Below are 14,569 nucleotides of genomic sequence, written 5' to 3'. Positions count from 1 at the left end.
AGTGTAATATTCTCTAAACCTTTTAATTGTTAAACTGTATTCATAGTGTACTCAGTGTAATATTCTCTAAACCTCTTAATTGTTAAACTGTATTCATACTGTACTCAGTGTAATATTCTCTAAACCTTTTAATTGTTAAACTGTATTCATACAGTACTCAGTGTAATATTCTCTAAACCTTTTAATTTTTAAACTGTATTCATACTGTACTCCTTAGTGTAATATTCTATAAACCTTTTAATTATTTGGCCTATGCTATATAATGTTCTCAGATTTTGGAAATTGTACTTCTTAGCTATTATTTTACCTATGGATTGTACTGCTGTCCACAAATTGTTTACTTGTACAATATTTCTGTGTCCCTACTTTAATATTTTGTAAATATCATAATTACTTGTATTATTTCTGGAGCTTTTCTCCTCAGGTCTCCACTGAAAATGGGCCGCTGGCTCAGCTGGACTAACCAGGTTAACAAATGTCAATAAATAACTAAAATAAACATGCACAAATGACAAAAACTTTTAACAATAGAATCTTGTTGAGAGCTGCGTCTGCTATGTTACATTGCCCATCACAGCACTTCAGTGGTCTTCATACAACATATCACATAATATTTTGTTGGTAATGATGGACTCTGATTTGGATTTTGAGGTCAGACTGCATTAAGCTGGACTCAACTGTCTGAGATTTTTTAGTTCAGGCACCTTTTTTATTCCTTCAAAAAGATGGCTGCACAGCCTCTTTGCAGTCATAAATAGCTAAGCTAGTTAATATCTGCATGATATTATTTTTTGGCATGATTGTTCTGTCTTGGTCTCATATGCAACATGCTTAAATAATGCACAATGACTCTCCTATATAACCTAGATACCTTCTTCCTCAAGCTTGACTTGTTTTCTATACTGCAGCCTCTTACTACTAGGAACCCTTCTGTGCCATTACAGAACACCTGACGATGTTTAGGTCAAAGGAGTAAATATAAACAAAGTGCTTCATTCTTAACCCCTTTCTATTCTTTAGCTACTTTTCTAAAGGAAGCCAGGTTGTTTAGCAGTGGAAGCTCTGTGGCAATTTTAGGGAAGGCTAATCTGTCCTCTAGGGAGGGTGGCCTAATGGTTAAAGTGTTTGCCTTACAAACACAAGGTGCATGGTTTGAATCTCACAAGGGATAATTGGCTAGGCTTAAAATGGCTCACAAGGGCAGTTAGCCTAGTACTAACCTATGTGTAACCTATGTGTATGTGTAGAGTTTGCAGGGTCAGAATGGACTAGAGTACTGTTTAAAGTCCAATTCAAATGGCAAAGACTAAGTGAGAATCTCACCATCTCACTGGGAAGGAATCAAGGCAGCTGAAATTATTCACCATAACAGTCAAAGTAAGATCCCATTTCAAAAATTAGAACTTAGCTTAACATGTACTCCACTCCTTTCAAGGGGCAGCAATGGACACAACCTACAGAAAGCCACATCATTCATGAGTGAAAATGTCCATACAGACTTGAAAGATATTACACAGTAGTCAAATATCAAAATAACTCAAGGATTTCCTCATTGGCTGCTCTGACACTTTGGGAATAAGGAACTCTTCAACTTCTTTCACTGTAGGCAGATAACGACCACATCCTCCAGAAATGACATAACTCTTTAATTTAGCCAGAGAATGCTGCTATGTAAAACAGGAGCACCCATGAATAAAAAGGTGCAACTCCTCATATTAACAACATGGCTGTACTGAGAGACGTTGTTGATAGAACACACGCTGGGATTTATTAACGCCTATACTAGTGTACACCATTCTGAGTGAATAGACAACACAAGCATAACTCGCACCATCTTCCTCCTAATTGTAGTTTTCCTACTGATTTGTTTGCAGCTTTAAATATCAAGGGGATTCATAAAGATTACCACAAAGTACAAATTACATGAACAGTTAATGTAATCTTTCTGAATCACTAGAAAGCAGAAGAAATGTGATAGAGATTTTCTTGACTACAAATCATGTACACTTAGTGTAGGTGTTAATAAACATTGTATTAAAATGAAGCTCAGACATTTATGGTTTGTTTTGTGTATGAAAATAAGTAGGCTATAAAAAGCAGAAATGTATTTATTTTTTATTAAATTGTTGAGATTATTTTAACTAAGCTCACTAGATTGTAATATACAAGTATGTTTTATGTAACTCTTTGAAAATGTTTTTTTGTATTGTTAATATATTGGTATGCAGAATGTTTTACAAAATCTGAACTTGTTTAACCATATTGGTGACCTACATCTTTTTATATAGTTAACAGCAGTTTAATAAATACCATTCTTGTTAATTCTGAAGTTATTTAGCACACTGGCATGACAAATTGTTTGGAAAATGTGAACATTTTTCTTTCATTTGAATGAAATGAATTGCTACACACTTAAGGATAGCTTAATAAATGCAATTCATCTAGAAATGATTGATGACTTAATAAATGCAATTTATCTAGGAAGGATTTGATATTAACCTAGGTAGTAATGCACTTTGCATTTCACAATGAGCTGCTTCTAAGTTTTGATGTAATTTGGCATACCTATATGATTTCTCTGTTACCAATGTATAGTTTTTTAAAATAAAACTTGACTATAATTGGCAGTCATGTCATTTTTTATGTGTGCGTGCGGTGGGGTGGGGCGGTATGTTTCACAAATATATTTTTGTTTAAAAAAACATAGTAATTCAACACTTAATATTATGCAATATATCCATTTGCCAGCATCTGGTAAATCACTTTGTCGTTTCCTACATGGTAGTACATGGGTCAGATAAAGTTCCATGTACTACAAATAATTATGATTGGATTTCCTGTCATAACTCTTATTATATATTTTCAATATAAATGTCAAGAAATAAGCCTTTTTAGCTTCATTTAAAAGGTAAAATTCTAGGAATCCACATCTCAAACACATAATAAGGGAGTTAATGCAGTTATGATCAGAGACCTGATCATAATCCTGTAAATTATGCACCTGGGTAAAAACGAATCATTAGCTAAACATGGCTTGCAAATTATATAAGTTCCTACATATATATCATGTCATTGTCTTGTATCATGTACATGTGTGTGTATTTATACACTGTGTATATACCTATCCATGTATATCTTTTATCTCTATCTCTATCTATAAATCTGTCTGTTATCTTTCCTAAATAATATACTTTTAAAAGTTACTTTTGTGCTGACATGCTTGAAGAAATGCAGTGTGCCACTTTTTAAGCACTAGCCAATGTCCAGAAGCAAGGCAAAGATAGCTTTTGTTGTCACACATGGTCAAATTTAACACAAAAAGAAATGTAGCATACTCATCTGTTATCAGATTTAAAGGCATTTGCTGTTGCAGATGATGAATGCACAGCCATGAAACCACTGGAAAAAAAATGATAAAAGCATTGTTGCTTTACTTTCGATAGTCCTGTCATGCATTCCTGGAAACAAATTGAGAAATGGCTTTGACTTTAGTCATACAAAGCTCAGCTACAAACACATCAAATGCTCCAAAGATTAAGTTCTGTCTTCCCTTTCACAGTACTGAATAGCTGTGGTTTATAACTCAGCTTCCTGGAAAATAAAAGATATGGTTTTAGCTAGATATATTTGATCACTGAAGCCTTTCAAGTTCATAACTGCTATTTCATGCCTTTTTGCTGTTATCTGCCCAAGTATCAGGGAACACACATCATGGTTTTAAAGAGAACCTTACGTTTCCACTACTACATTTATTTTAAGTTAATGATGTTTTGTCAGAAATAAGAGCTTCTTTGTTCAGTTTAATACAATTTAGTTTTTATACTTGCTTAAGTGTAAATACCAGTTTCTTAAATCACATGCAATTGGAAATAAATAAAAAGCTTCTTTTAGTCAGAAAAAATAGCCGCAGCTAGTAGGGGGTTGGCTTTATTGGAGTGAATGTAACCAAAAGGACATAAAAAAAGTAAAAATGTCATTCGGAGGCCATGTAGCTGAAACATGTGATGTCTTTAAGGAGTCATTCACATATGTCCCATGGGCCTCCATTACAGGAGGTTTAAGGTATCTCACTGTAAATATATCATTAGATATTGTCATTTTAAAATATGTTCTTATATTGTCATAAAGATGACTTTGTTACAGGAACTTAAGTATACAGATGAAGCAACCCATGATAATGCTTGGTAACTTTACTGGCACAAAAGCCACATCATCATATCAGAACTGTTCTCTAGTATAATTCAAAACAGATTCTTTAATTAGGATTCAGACTGGAACATTTTAATGATGTTCTTGAAATTATTTTACAATAACATAATAAAAAGATTCAGTTATGTAATAGTAATACCTTTATGTGATTTTAAATTTTGTGAATAAATCAGAGATTTTCATTAATAGTTTTTGTGTGTGTGTGTGTGTGTGTGTGTGTGTGTGTGTGTGTGTGTGTTTGTGGGTATGCATGCTTTTTCCGGCATAATGACTGCTGAACCTGGGAAACATTCTGCTCATTCTGTTATGATATTTGCTGTTTGTACAATGGCTGTAGTAGCCTTTATTAGAGGTGTATGTCACTGAAGGGAAATGCTTTGAGTCATGCAGGTAAATCTAGGAGAGATGACTTCCCATGAAAATTAATTGAAAGATGCTGCCTCTGGGAGTATATTATGTTCACTGTCTACCTCTTGACATAGTAAAGCCATGACCTCTGGGTCTAGAGAGGTTTTTGAAAACGACTCTCCAAGGAACTATGTGCAATGGATAAAGGCAGCCTGGAAAATGTGTCTGAAACCTGAAAATGGAAAGGAGAGAGTATGCTTGCATTATAAAGAGTACGGAAGGAAAAAGAAAGACTGGCACCTTTGTCTTGTTTGTATTATGGCCAAGCATGAAGAAAATCAATGTAATCAGCATGAAGGAACAATGCAATGTGATGGAACAATCCACTGTGATGACTTAAAAGAGCTGACATTGAAATACATATTGGAAAAACTTTTGTGTGCACTCTTGTAAATAGACTGTATTTCTTTTGTGGCACTCCTCACATATTAGCATAAGAAACTCATTTTATGTTCATCCATGTATATAAACATAATACTAATGTGGGGATTCTGGTTACAGAGAATGTCTTCTTTAGAGCAAGCACAACAGATTGCTGCATTGGTCAATGCAGTGTGCAAAGGTGCATCTTTATATAAATTGTGATTCTATGTTAAATCAAATGCTCTGCATTAGTTCTTCTTATTCATTCTGTATAAGAATGCAAGCTATCATGTGTAAATGTAATACTGCTTCTTAACTCTTTACAGCTTAGTGACAACCCCAGGTGCATCTGCAGTTATATCCTACTGACACCTCTAAGGTCTAATATAGCCTGTTCATACTTGCATTAATAATTTCAAAACTCTGCTATATACAAGCTATTGAAAGATTTTATTTTAAAGCTTACATGATGTACACTGACATTTGAACTCTTTCTACTGCTGCTTACGCTATATTAATTACTATTCATATACTAATTGCAACCAAGTTACAATATGAAAACCCTCAGCTGGAAGAGCAAATTGCTGCTCATTTTAGGTGTGTAGCTTCAGTGGTTATTAAGATATTGTAAGTTGTTTAGAAAAAAAATTACAAAATTAATATTTACTATGTTTATAGTCCAGTTTAAGACGTAGAATGTAATGGACACTACCACTGTAATGCTCTCATCATGTTGCCTTTCACTTTTCTTTATTAACCCTTATGAATGCAGAGGTATGAACAGGTGTTTGTAACTTGATACTGTTGAAAAGCTAAGGGTACAGTCGCTGGAAGCTAAGAGTACAAACCTGCAGGGAAGTTAAAGTGATACGGACTGATAGTTGACCTGTATTACTGAGTCCTATCAGACTGTTAACAAAGACACTGTTACAAGCTGCTGTGCCCATACAGGGAATTGCTCTGGCAAAAGGGAGCTTCATATTAAAAAGTAGGGTTGCTTGGGCAAGAAATGTTAATGGAGGATAGGAAAAAATAACCAAGGCTTTCATAAACTATACTACAGCTCTTAAAAAAAAAACTATGAACAGTCTTACAGAAAAAATATAATTATTGATCAAAGCATTCTCAGCCTTGAAGAAAAAATGCTAACACTGATCAACACCTGCACTCCATCAAAAAAAGTACAAATATCTGTGAGCTTTTACCTTTTGTATTATGGAAAAGCAAATAATAATTATTATTGAAAAGCAACCATATTAGGAACATTTTTAAAATGCTTGCACTATTAATGTATAAGTTATCAAAAATAAGTTCCAGTGTTATGAGTGATGGAGCAAAAGTTATAGACTAAGCTAGGGATGTTCCTCCGCAATCTGAACAACTGAGAGGTGATAGCCATCATGCTAAGATGACCATCAGCCTCGATGAGAAAAGCAAAAAGGCAGTACACTTCTAAGAAATCTCAGTACAGAAGATGATATGAAAGCATATTTGCTACCATTTGAAAGAAATGTGCCTAGAAAAAAAAAACAAAGACCACAATATCAGTATACCAGGATATTGTTTCCACAAAACTATAATTTTGTCTAGGGATAGAGCTTCAGCAGATGCATCATAATTTAAATTTCAAAACTGCACATTCAGCATGAATAAACCAGTAATGTCTTAGATGGCTTATTTTAGATCAGTAGTATAGTTCGAGGACTCGAGCGATCAGTTGCTAGTGTCCTCTCCTGCTCAGCTGGTGAACCTGGGAATATTGAGGCAATGTTACAATTGCCTCATGTACACAGACAACCCTCTCCTCCTCCCACAAAACACAAATACATGCGAGAGATGCAACTATACGGCCAAACTGGAGGCTGAGCTCTCTCAACATAGGACTGGCAAGACCAGTCAGGAGGAGAAGGTTACCACACACACTATAGACCCAGTCTCACATAGTACCATTACAACCTCAAATCATACACATAAACACACAAAGACATACTGAGGCTCTGATCAAAATCTACCAAAACAGCAGAGGCCACCAAAGCAGACACCCAAACAACCACCACCTCAGAACACAACACCTGCAACACATAGACCTCACAGTCAGAGTGTCAAACAGTCACAGCCCTTAAGGCCAAACACAATGCCAGACACACTGGTCATTGGTGACTCCATAGTCAGACACACTGACGTCCGCTCACCAGATTGAGTAAGGCGAAGGTCACAGTAAGCTGCCTGTCGGGCGCTAGAATCCGCCACATAACGCAAGCACTCAGGTCTCTCAACAGCAGGTACAAATATGACTCAGTCATTGTCCACACTGGTGTAAACGACCTGAGACGTACCTCCTTGGACTACATGAAAGAGACATTGAGGAGCTCTCTGATTATGTAGCCCAGGCAGGTATGACCCTGACCTTGAGCAGTATCCTACCTTCACCAAGAATGATGCCACAATACGGAGATAAGATGATCAGCTTTAACAATTGGCTTAAACACTGGTGTCATTCAAAGGGGATCCAGTGTCTGTCTGCCTGGGATGACATGCTGGACAAGCCACGCTGCTTCGAGGGACGGCTTGCACCTGTCACCCCTGGGATTCGGATATTGGCAAAGGCTCTTGCCACCCCATAGTGCCTTTTTAGGCAAGGCTCAAATTCTAAACCTACCACCCTAGAACACAAAAAGGAAAAAACTAAGGGTAATGCTGCTCAATGCCAGAAGTCTAAATCTCAAAATGCACGCACTCGAGGCCCTTCTCAGTATGGAGAACATCGATGTCTGTGCTGTGACAGAAACCTGGTTCAAGGCTCCTGAGAGCACCCCAGCGCTATCAGGTTTTACCTCATATCATGCCCGCCCCAAAATCCGGACAATACCAAGAAATGAGGGGTATCCATATTCATCAAGGACACCCACACCTCAAGACTGGTGGCAACACAATGCATCGGAGACCATCCAGGTGCAATTAACCATAGGCAAGACTGCTCTGCAAATTGTAGCATGTTACAGGCCACCCTCACAAACTCAGGAACCTCACATGGCCTTCCTGAAAACACTAGAGGGATAAATGTATCACCAAACACCATCATACTAGGTGACTTCAATTACCCTAATATAGACTGGGATCACTACTCAAGCCCAAACACCCTAGCCCAAAAGTTCCTGGAATTCATAAACTCAAATGCCATGGAACGACTAGTCACCATCCCCACAAGAGGAGATAACATACTTGATCTCATCATCACGAACATGGGAGCACAATGTTCAACACCGGAGGTGTACCCTCACTGGTGAGATCAGACCACAAACTAATCTCGCTGGAGGTCCTCATCCCACCCCACCTGAAATAAAAAGACCACAGTAAAGAACTTCTCAAAAGCCGACTTCACACTTCTAAAGACTAGTGTGGTCTCCTTTAAGGGCCCCGAGCTGGCGGAAAACAGTACTCAAGCCACTGAATCACTTACAAATGCCTTCTACCAGCACCTACAGGACTGCATGGATAAGGCAATCCCAAGCAAAACAAAGTCTCTTTGTAACAAAGGCAAGCGTCAGTCTGGTGGACCCCAGCCATAAACAAACTCTACAACAAAAAGAGGAAGCTACTACAAGATAGAGCAAAATCCTTAAAGGTAAGACACCCTTGATCACTATAAGTAAAAACTAAGAGCTCTCATAAAATCATCCAAAGCAAATTTGAGAGAAAAATAGCTAAAGACTCAAAAGACAATCATAAGGCCTTCTTTAGCTATGTTAGAAACCTGGGAGGAAACTCCCAGATATGCTCAGAGCTAGTTCAAAATGATGTGAAGATTACTGATCCTACAGACATTGCCAACATACTGGCTGACAGGTTCAGTGCAAACTTCTCCCCTCCCCAAAGGAGAGATATCTATACCAAACGATTGCAGCCCCCAAACATCTCCAGCGCCCAAGTGAGAACTGCTCTCTCCAAAGCAAAAACACAGCATCCATGGGACCTGATGGTGTCCCCGGCTGTGTGCTCCATGAACTCAATGAGGAATTAAACCCACAGCTAGGACAGCTGTTTAATCATAGTCTTACCTCTGGATACGTGCCCAGGAGTGGCACACTGCAACTGTGGTACCACTTCACAAAGGCGGTGCCTCCACCGACCCTGGAAATTACCGCCCATTAGCTTGACAAGCCTTATCTGCAAAGCCATGGAGAGGATCATAATGGACCTCATAAATAAAGACATAGGGAATTTGCAGACTTTGGATCCAACCCAGTTTGGCTTTGTCAAAGGCAGATCATGCCTTTTAAACTTGGTTGACTTTTTGAAACAGTCACCAAAGCCATTGATGAGGAAAGGCAGTCCATACAGCCTACCTCGATCTGGCTAAGGCCTTGATACAATACCCCACTCGGGTATCATTGAAAAACTCATCAGCTTAAATGTCAACCTATACATCACAAGATGGGTTGCAAACTGGCTGAGTGACAGAACCCACAGGGTCAGAGTTGCTGGCACCATGTCAGACTCAAAGCCTGTCACAAGTGGTGTCCCACAGGGCTCAGTCCTGGGCCCACTCTTGTTTGGCATCTACTTTTCAGTACAAGCAAACACAGGAGGGTTATGGCTGACAAAGTTTGCAGATGACTGCAAACTGGCGCCATAGTAGAAAGCACATCTGGCACAGAGATCGTTCAGAAGGGTCTCACAGAAGCGGATAACTGGTGCCAGTGCCACGGCCTCAACTTAAATGGCAAAAATGCATAGTCATACCCTTGGGAAAAATAAGGTTACCGGTAGCAAGCAAATAGGTGGCAATCCACTGAGCACAGAAGAAGTTATCAGGGACCTGGGGACCCAGGTTGATAGTAGTCTGTCATCCGACACCCATGTAGCTAAAGTAGTTAGGAAGACCTTCTACATTGCCCACCTTATCATGAAGGGATTCTCATCTAGATCAAGGGAGGTCATAGTCTCCCTTTACTCATCACTCATCAGACCAATGATTGAGTACAATGCCCCATTCGAATGTATCTGACCCGACACTTGCAGCAGCTGGAGAGGCCACAAAGTTCCTCACCAAAAGGATAAAGGGTCTCAAAAATCTGTCCTATGCTGCCCGACTGAAAGAACTCCAGCTCTATTCAGTTTGCTCAGAGGTGACCTTTGCCTAACATACAAGGCCATGTCAAACCCAGATTTGATGAATATGCTTCACCTCAAAAATCTAGATCCATCAAAGCCACAAGGAGGAGACTTAAACCTTGACACGGCTATTAATAGGGCGTGCTGGAGGGATAGATTCATCACCCAAAGACTCCTATGCTGTGGAACAAAATCCCGGTACATGTGAGGCAGAGCACCTCGCTGGCCTTGTTCAAGAGAAATCTTGACCAATGGATGGGAGATCACAGATATACCCCAGGGATTACCTCAGTGTCACTGCTCGACAGAGGCACAGCAAAATAATGGGTATAGTTCCCCATACTAAAGGGGTGGCGTAAGCCACAAAACGATGGGCTAGGCTTGTAAATGCCCTCGGGCAGATAGCCTAGTATGAACCTATGAACCTATAATACATGTTTTGAAATTGTGGCTAGTACTTCATGTAAACAACTTTAAGTTAACATTCTGGTTGTTTTGCCTCTGTTATTACACTCACTACTTCTAGTAATGTTGGTTTGGACTTTGAGTTCCATTTTCTAGTAATTGCTTTTTAGTCAGCCACCATATTTAGACTCAGCAAGGCTTTACTATGTCTATGCAATTCTAATTCTGTATCATAGCCCAAAAAAATCATCTCCCCAGTCAATTCAGTCTGCTCACCCAACATCCCTGCCAGAGTACTCTGCAGGGAATCTTTAAAGTCGGCCAACACATTACACTCCGTAAAATATGTTCTCAATTATCTCTTTCTTCTCCGTCACACTTCCAACATTTGCTATCCACCTGAAGAAAAATTCTTTGGAGTCTACTTAGGGTATAAAAATATCTATGTAAACACTTACAGGCAAAGATTCTAAATCTTCTAGACTTTGTTGCATATCTGGGAGATGTACCTATATCCCCCATTGTCTCGTTGTTAATTGCTTATCCATTTTCCCTTTCACAATCCTTTCTAAGATCCTCTGATTGATTCTTATAGTTATCATGCAATGTTTTAGATTATCTACTAATTATTCCTTTTTTAATGGCATCTTCTTCTAGATTCTATTAAAAACTTTACCAGTGCTGGTCTTTCATTTAGGACCCCTCCTTATTTCTTTCTCTTTGACTATACTCTGATATCAATGCTTGACAGAGAAGGCAGCCTCTAACCTGCAGTCCAAATAAATTCTTGGCATCTTCCCATTTTATTTCCTTTCTTTTTCTGGCAGCCAACTCTTTTAGTAGAATATCTGCTGGTAACTATTGCTATCTGAAGATAAACCTGCATGGATCAAGGGGAATTAAAAAAAAATCACCTGTGTATGTTTCTTTGCCTGAATATAAAATATATATTACTATTTGACAATGATAGAGAGGGCTGCCATGGTGGTGCAGCAGTTAGCATTGCCACCTAACAGCAAGAGGTTCTCTGGTTCGATCCTCAGCTGGGGTGCCTTCTGTGCGGAGTCTGCATGTTCTCCCTGTGGTCACATGGGTTTCATCTGGGAGCTCCAGTTTCCTCCCACATCCCAAAGACATGCTGTAGGGGGATCGGACACTCTAAATTGTCCTAGGTGTGTGTGTGTGTGCATGTGTGTGCCTTCTGTGGAAGGTTGGGCTCCTGGCTGGCAACTCAACACTGTGAAAACTCCACTGCCATTCATGAGCAGACAGGTGATCCGCTGTGGCAACCCCGAACCGGGAAAAGCCAAAAGAAAAAGATATGCCAATGATAGAGAAACAGAGAAAATAATAGGTGAGGTTGTTGGTTTTGCATATAAAAACAAGAGTAACTTGAAACAGTTACTTTGTATCGATCAACAGAGTAAGGCTATGGTTTTGAATAAACTAGGAACACACCCATGTAAAAGCTGTAGAATGTGTCTATATATACACACATTCCAGGATTTTAAACATCCAGTTTTAACTTTCACTTTTCAGCCTAGGTTATATGCCACTTGTAATACAACCAACTTAGTATATATGGCAGAAACTTAGTATATATGGCAGAGTGCAAAGGATGCAAGTATTTTTATGTAGGTAAAACACAGAAACGCCTTAGAGATAGGATGTATCAGCATGTATATGATATAAGAAATAAAAATAAATTAAATGCGGTAGCCAAACATATTATAGAATTTCCTGCACATGAATTTGGATTCAGGGTCTTACAAATAGCTGTGAAAGATAGGAGAGGAGGTAATTCAAATAATCAAGTAGAACGGGTAGAGCTGAAGTGGATTTTAAAGTTGCAAGTGCATGTATTTCTAGGTTTAAACAACTATGTGTGTATAAAACCGGAGCTGGAAGCCCGTCCTCTTTAAATGAATGTATAACTGAATTCTAAGTAATTGATTTATTCTTAAAAAATTTAATTGATGCATTAACTGATTTTAAATTAGTTAATTATTTATTTATTTTTTATTTTATTTTTTATTTTACATTTGTTGACCGGGCTAGTCTAGCTGGATATATGTCCAATTTCAGTAGAGGCCTGGGGAGATAAGCTCCAAACAGTTAAAATAAATTCACATTTAAAATGCAGATACATTAACAGTAAAAGAGAAAAAAAAAGATAAAGAAAAAAAAATTATAACTGGTCACATATTAATAAAGTATAAAAATGCAGTATATTAGACTTGATTACTACAACTACTGTTACAAGTAGACATTCAGAAAGAATAATAGCATAATGTACAGTAAGTGTAGATAAAGGAAAGTAAGAAGAAGTAGCAGTTATGTAATACATCTAGTAGTAAAACATATGCAATATATATATTATTATTATTTTTTTTTATATATAGTAGTAATTAATACTATGATGAAGAAATAGATCATTAGATGTTGAGATGAAGTAAATGCAGGGTTCTGAAGGTAAGGATTGAGTCATGTATCAGTGGCTAGATAGTCAGTCAGGATTAGTACAGGGGCACAACCTCTGTCTTTTGAGGAAGAGCTTAAGTTTCTTTTTAAAAAGAGTTATGGAGGGAATTGTAGATAGTTCAGAGGGAAGTAGGTTCCAGTTTTTTCTGACAGTATTAGAGAAGAGGGAATCTCCAGCCTTGTTGTTTGCTTTGTCAATATTTACAAGAAGTTTGTGTGTGGATCTTAGAGACTTCAGGTTATGGTAAGGGTAAATAAGAGTAGATAGAATAGGTGTTTTGGCAGGTTGATACAATATTTTATGGGTGATGGCTAGTTGATTAATTTTCAGCTGCTGCTGAAATTCAAGCCAGCCTAGTTGCTTTAGATTAATACAGTGGTGGTTCTGAAAGGGTTACCTGTAGCAAACCTGGCTATGCTATTGTAGGAGTTTTCTAATTTCATAAGATTATTTTATGACAGGTTAGTAAATATGGGTGAGGCATAGAGAAGTGAAGAGATTAGGTGGGAGTGGGCAATAGTTATTCTAGTTGCTGGCGTGAGGTAGGGTTTGATTCTGTAAAGAGAGCCTATTTTTTTATTAATAGTTTTCAAGGTGTTGCTGATATGGATGTCGAAGTTAAGGTTGTTGTCAATGGTGATGCCTAGCAGTTTGGTAGTAAGATCTTGGGATATAGGTGTGCCATTTTTAGATGTTATTGTAAAGTCTATTTGGGGGGATTTACTGGTAGGTGTGAAAAGGAGGAGTTTAGTTTTTTTTGGGTTAAGTAGGAGACAGCATTGTGTAAACCATTGTTCAACAGAGCTAAATATGTGTTGTGTCAGAGAGTAAAGTTCTGATACAGATGTGGCTGAGCAAATAAGTGTGGAATCGTCTGCATATTGTATGCATGTAGCATGGGGAACTGCTTGGTGGAGGTCATTGATGAATAAAGAAAACAGGAGAGGACCCAGTATGGACCCTTGAGGGACACCAATGTTAATAGGTAGATGGGTAGATAGAGTGGAGTTCCAGAGTACAGCTTGATGTCTGTTAGTTAAGTAGGACTTGAACCATTTAATAGGTAGAATGTCAAGTGACAGAGATTGAAGAATATGTATGAGTATTTGGTGATTAACCATGTCAAAAGCCTTGGATAGGTCTAAGAAAAGAGCAGAGGAAAGGGTGTTAAGGTTACGTTTGTTGTTGATGGTGTCTGTAAAGGAAAGGAAAGCAGTGGTGGTACTGTGGCAAGGTCTGAAACCATGTTGGGTATTAGAGAGCAAGTTATTTTGGAGAAGGTGGTCAAGCAGTTGCTTGTGGATACACCTTTCCATGATCTTAGATAAGGGGGAGAGTAGGGCTATGGGGTGATAGTTGGAGAGTTCAGTAGAATTACCACCCTTATGAAGGGGAATAATATGGGAGACTTTCCAAAGTTTAGGGACATATCCCTCAGTGATGGTTCTATTGATTAGTATGGAGATAGGGTAGGCTATGGATTTGGCTGCTAATTGTAAGTATTCTGCTGGTAGTAAGTCAGCAGAGGGAGTACATGGTTTGAGTTTTTGGATGAGGGAGAGAATATAAGCTGTTGGGACAGGTTGG

This window comes from Protopterus annectens, chromosome 7.part0, assembly GCF_019279795.1.
Source record: "Protopterus annectens isolate FY-2018-M chromosome 7.part0, PAN1.0, whole genome shotgun sequence".
In the NCBI taxonomy this organism is placed as follows: domain Eukaryota; kingdom Metazoa; phylum Chordata; order Ceratodontiformes; family Protopteridae; genus Protopterus; species Protopterus annectens.
The sequence above is the reverse complement of the archived record's forward strand: the minus strand, read 5'-3'. Positions refer to the sequence as shown.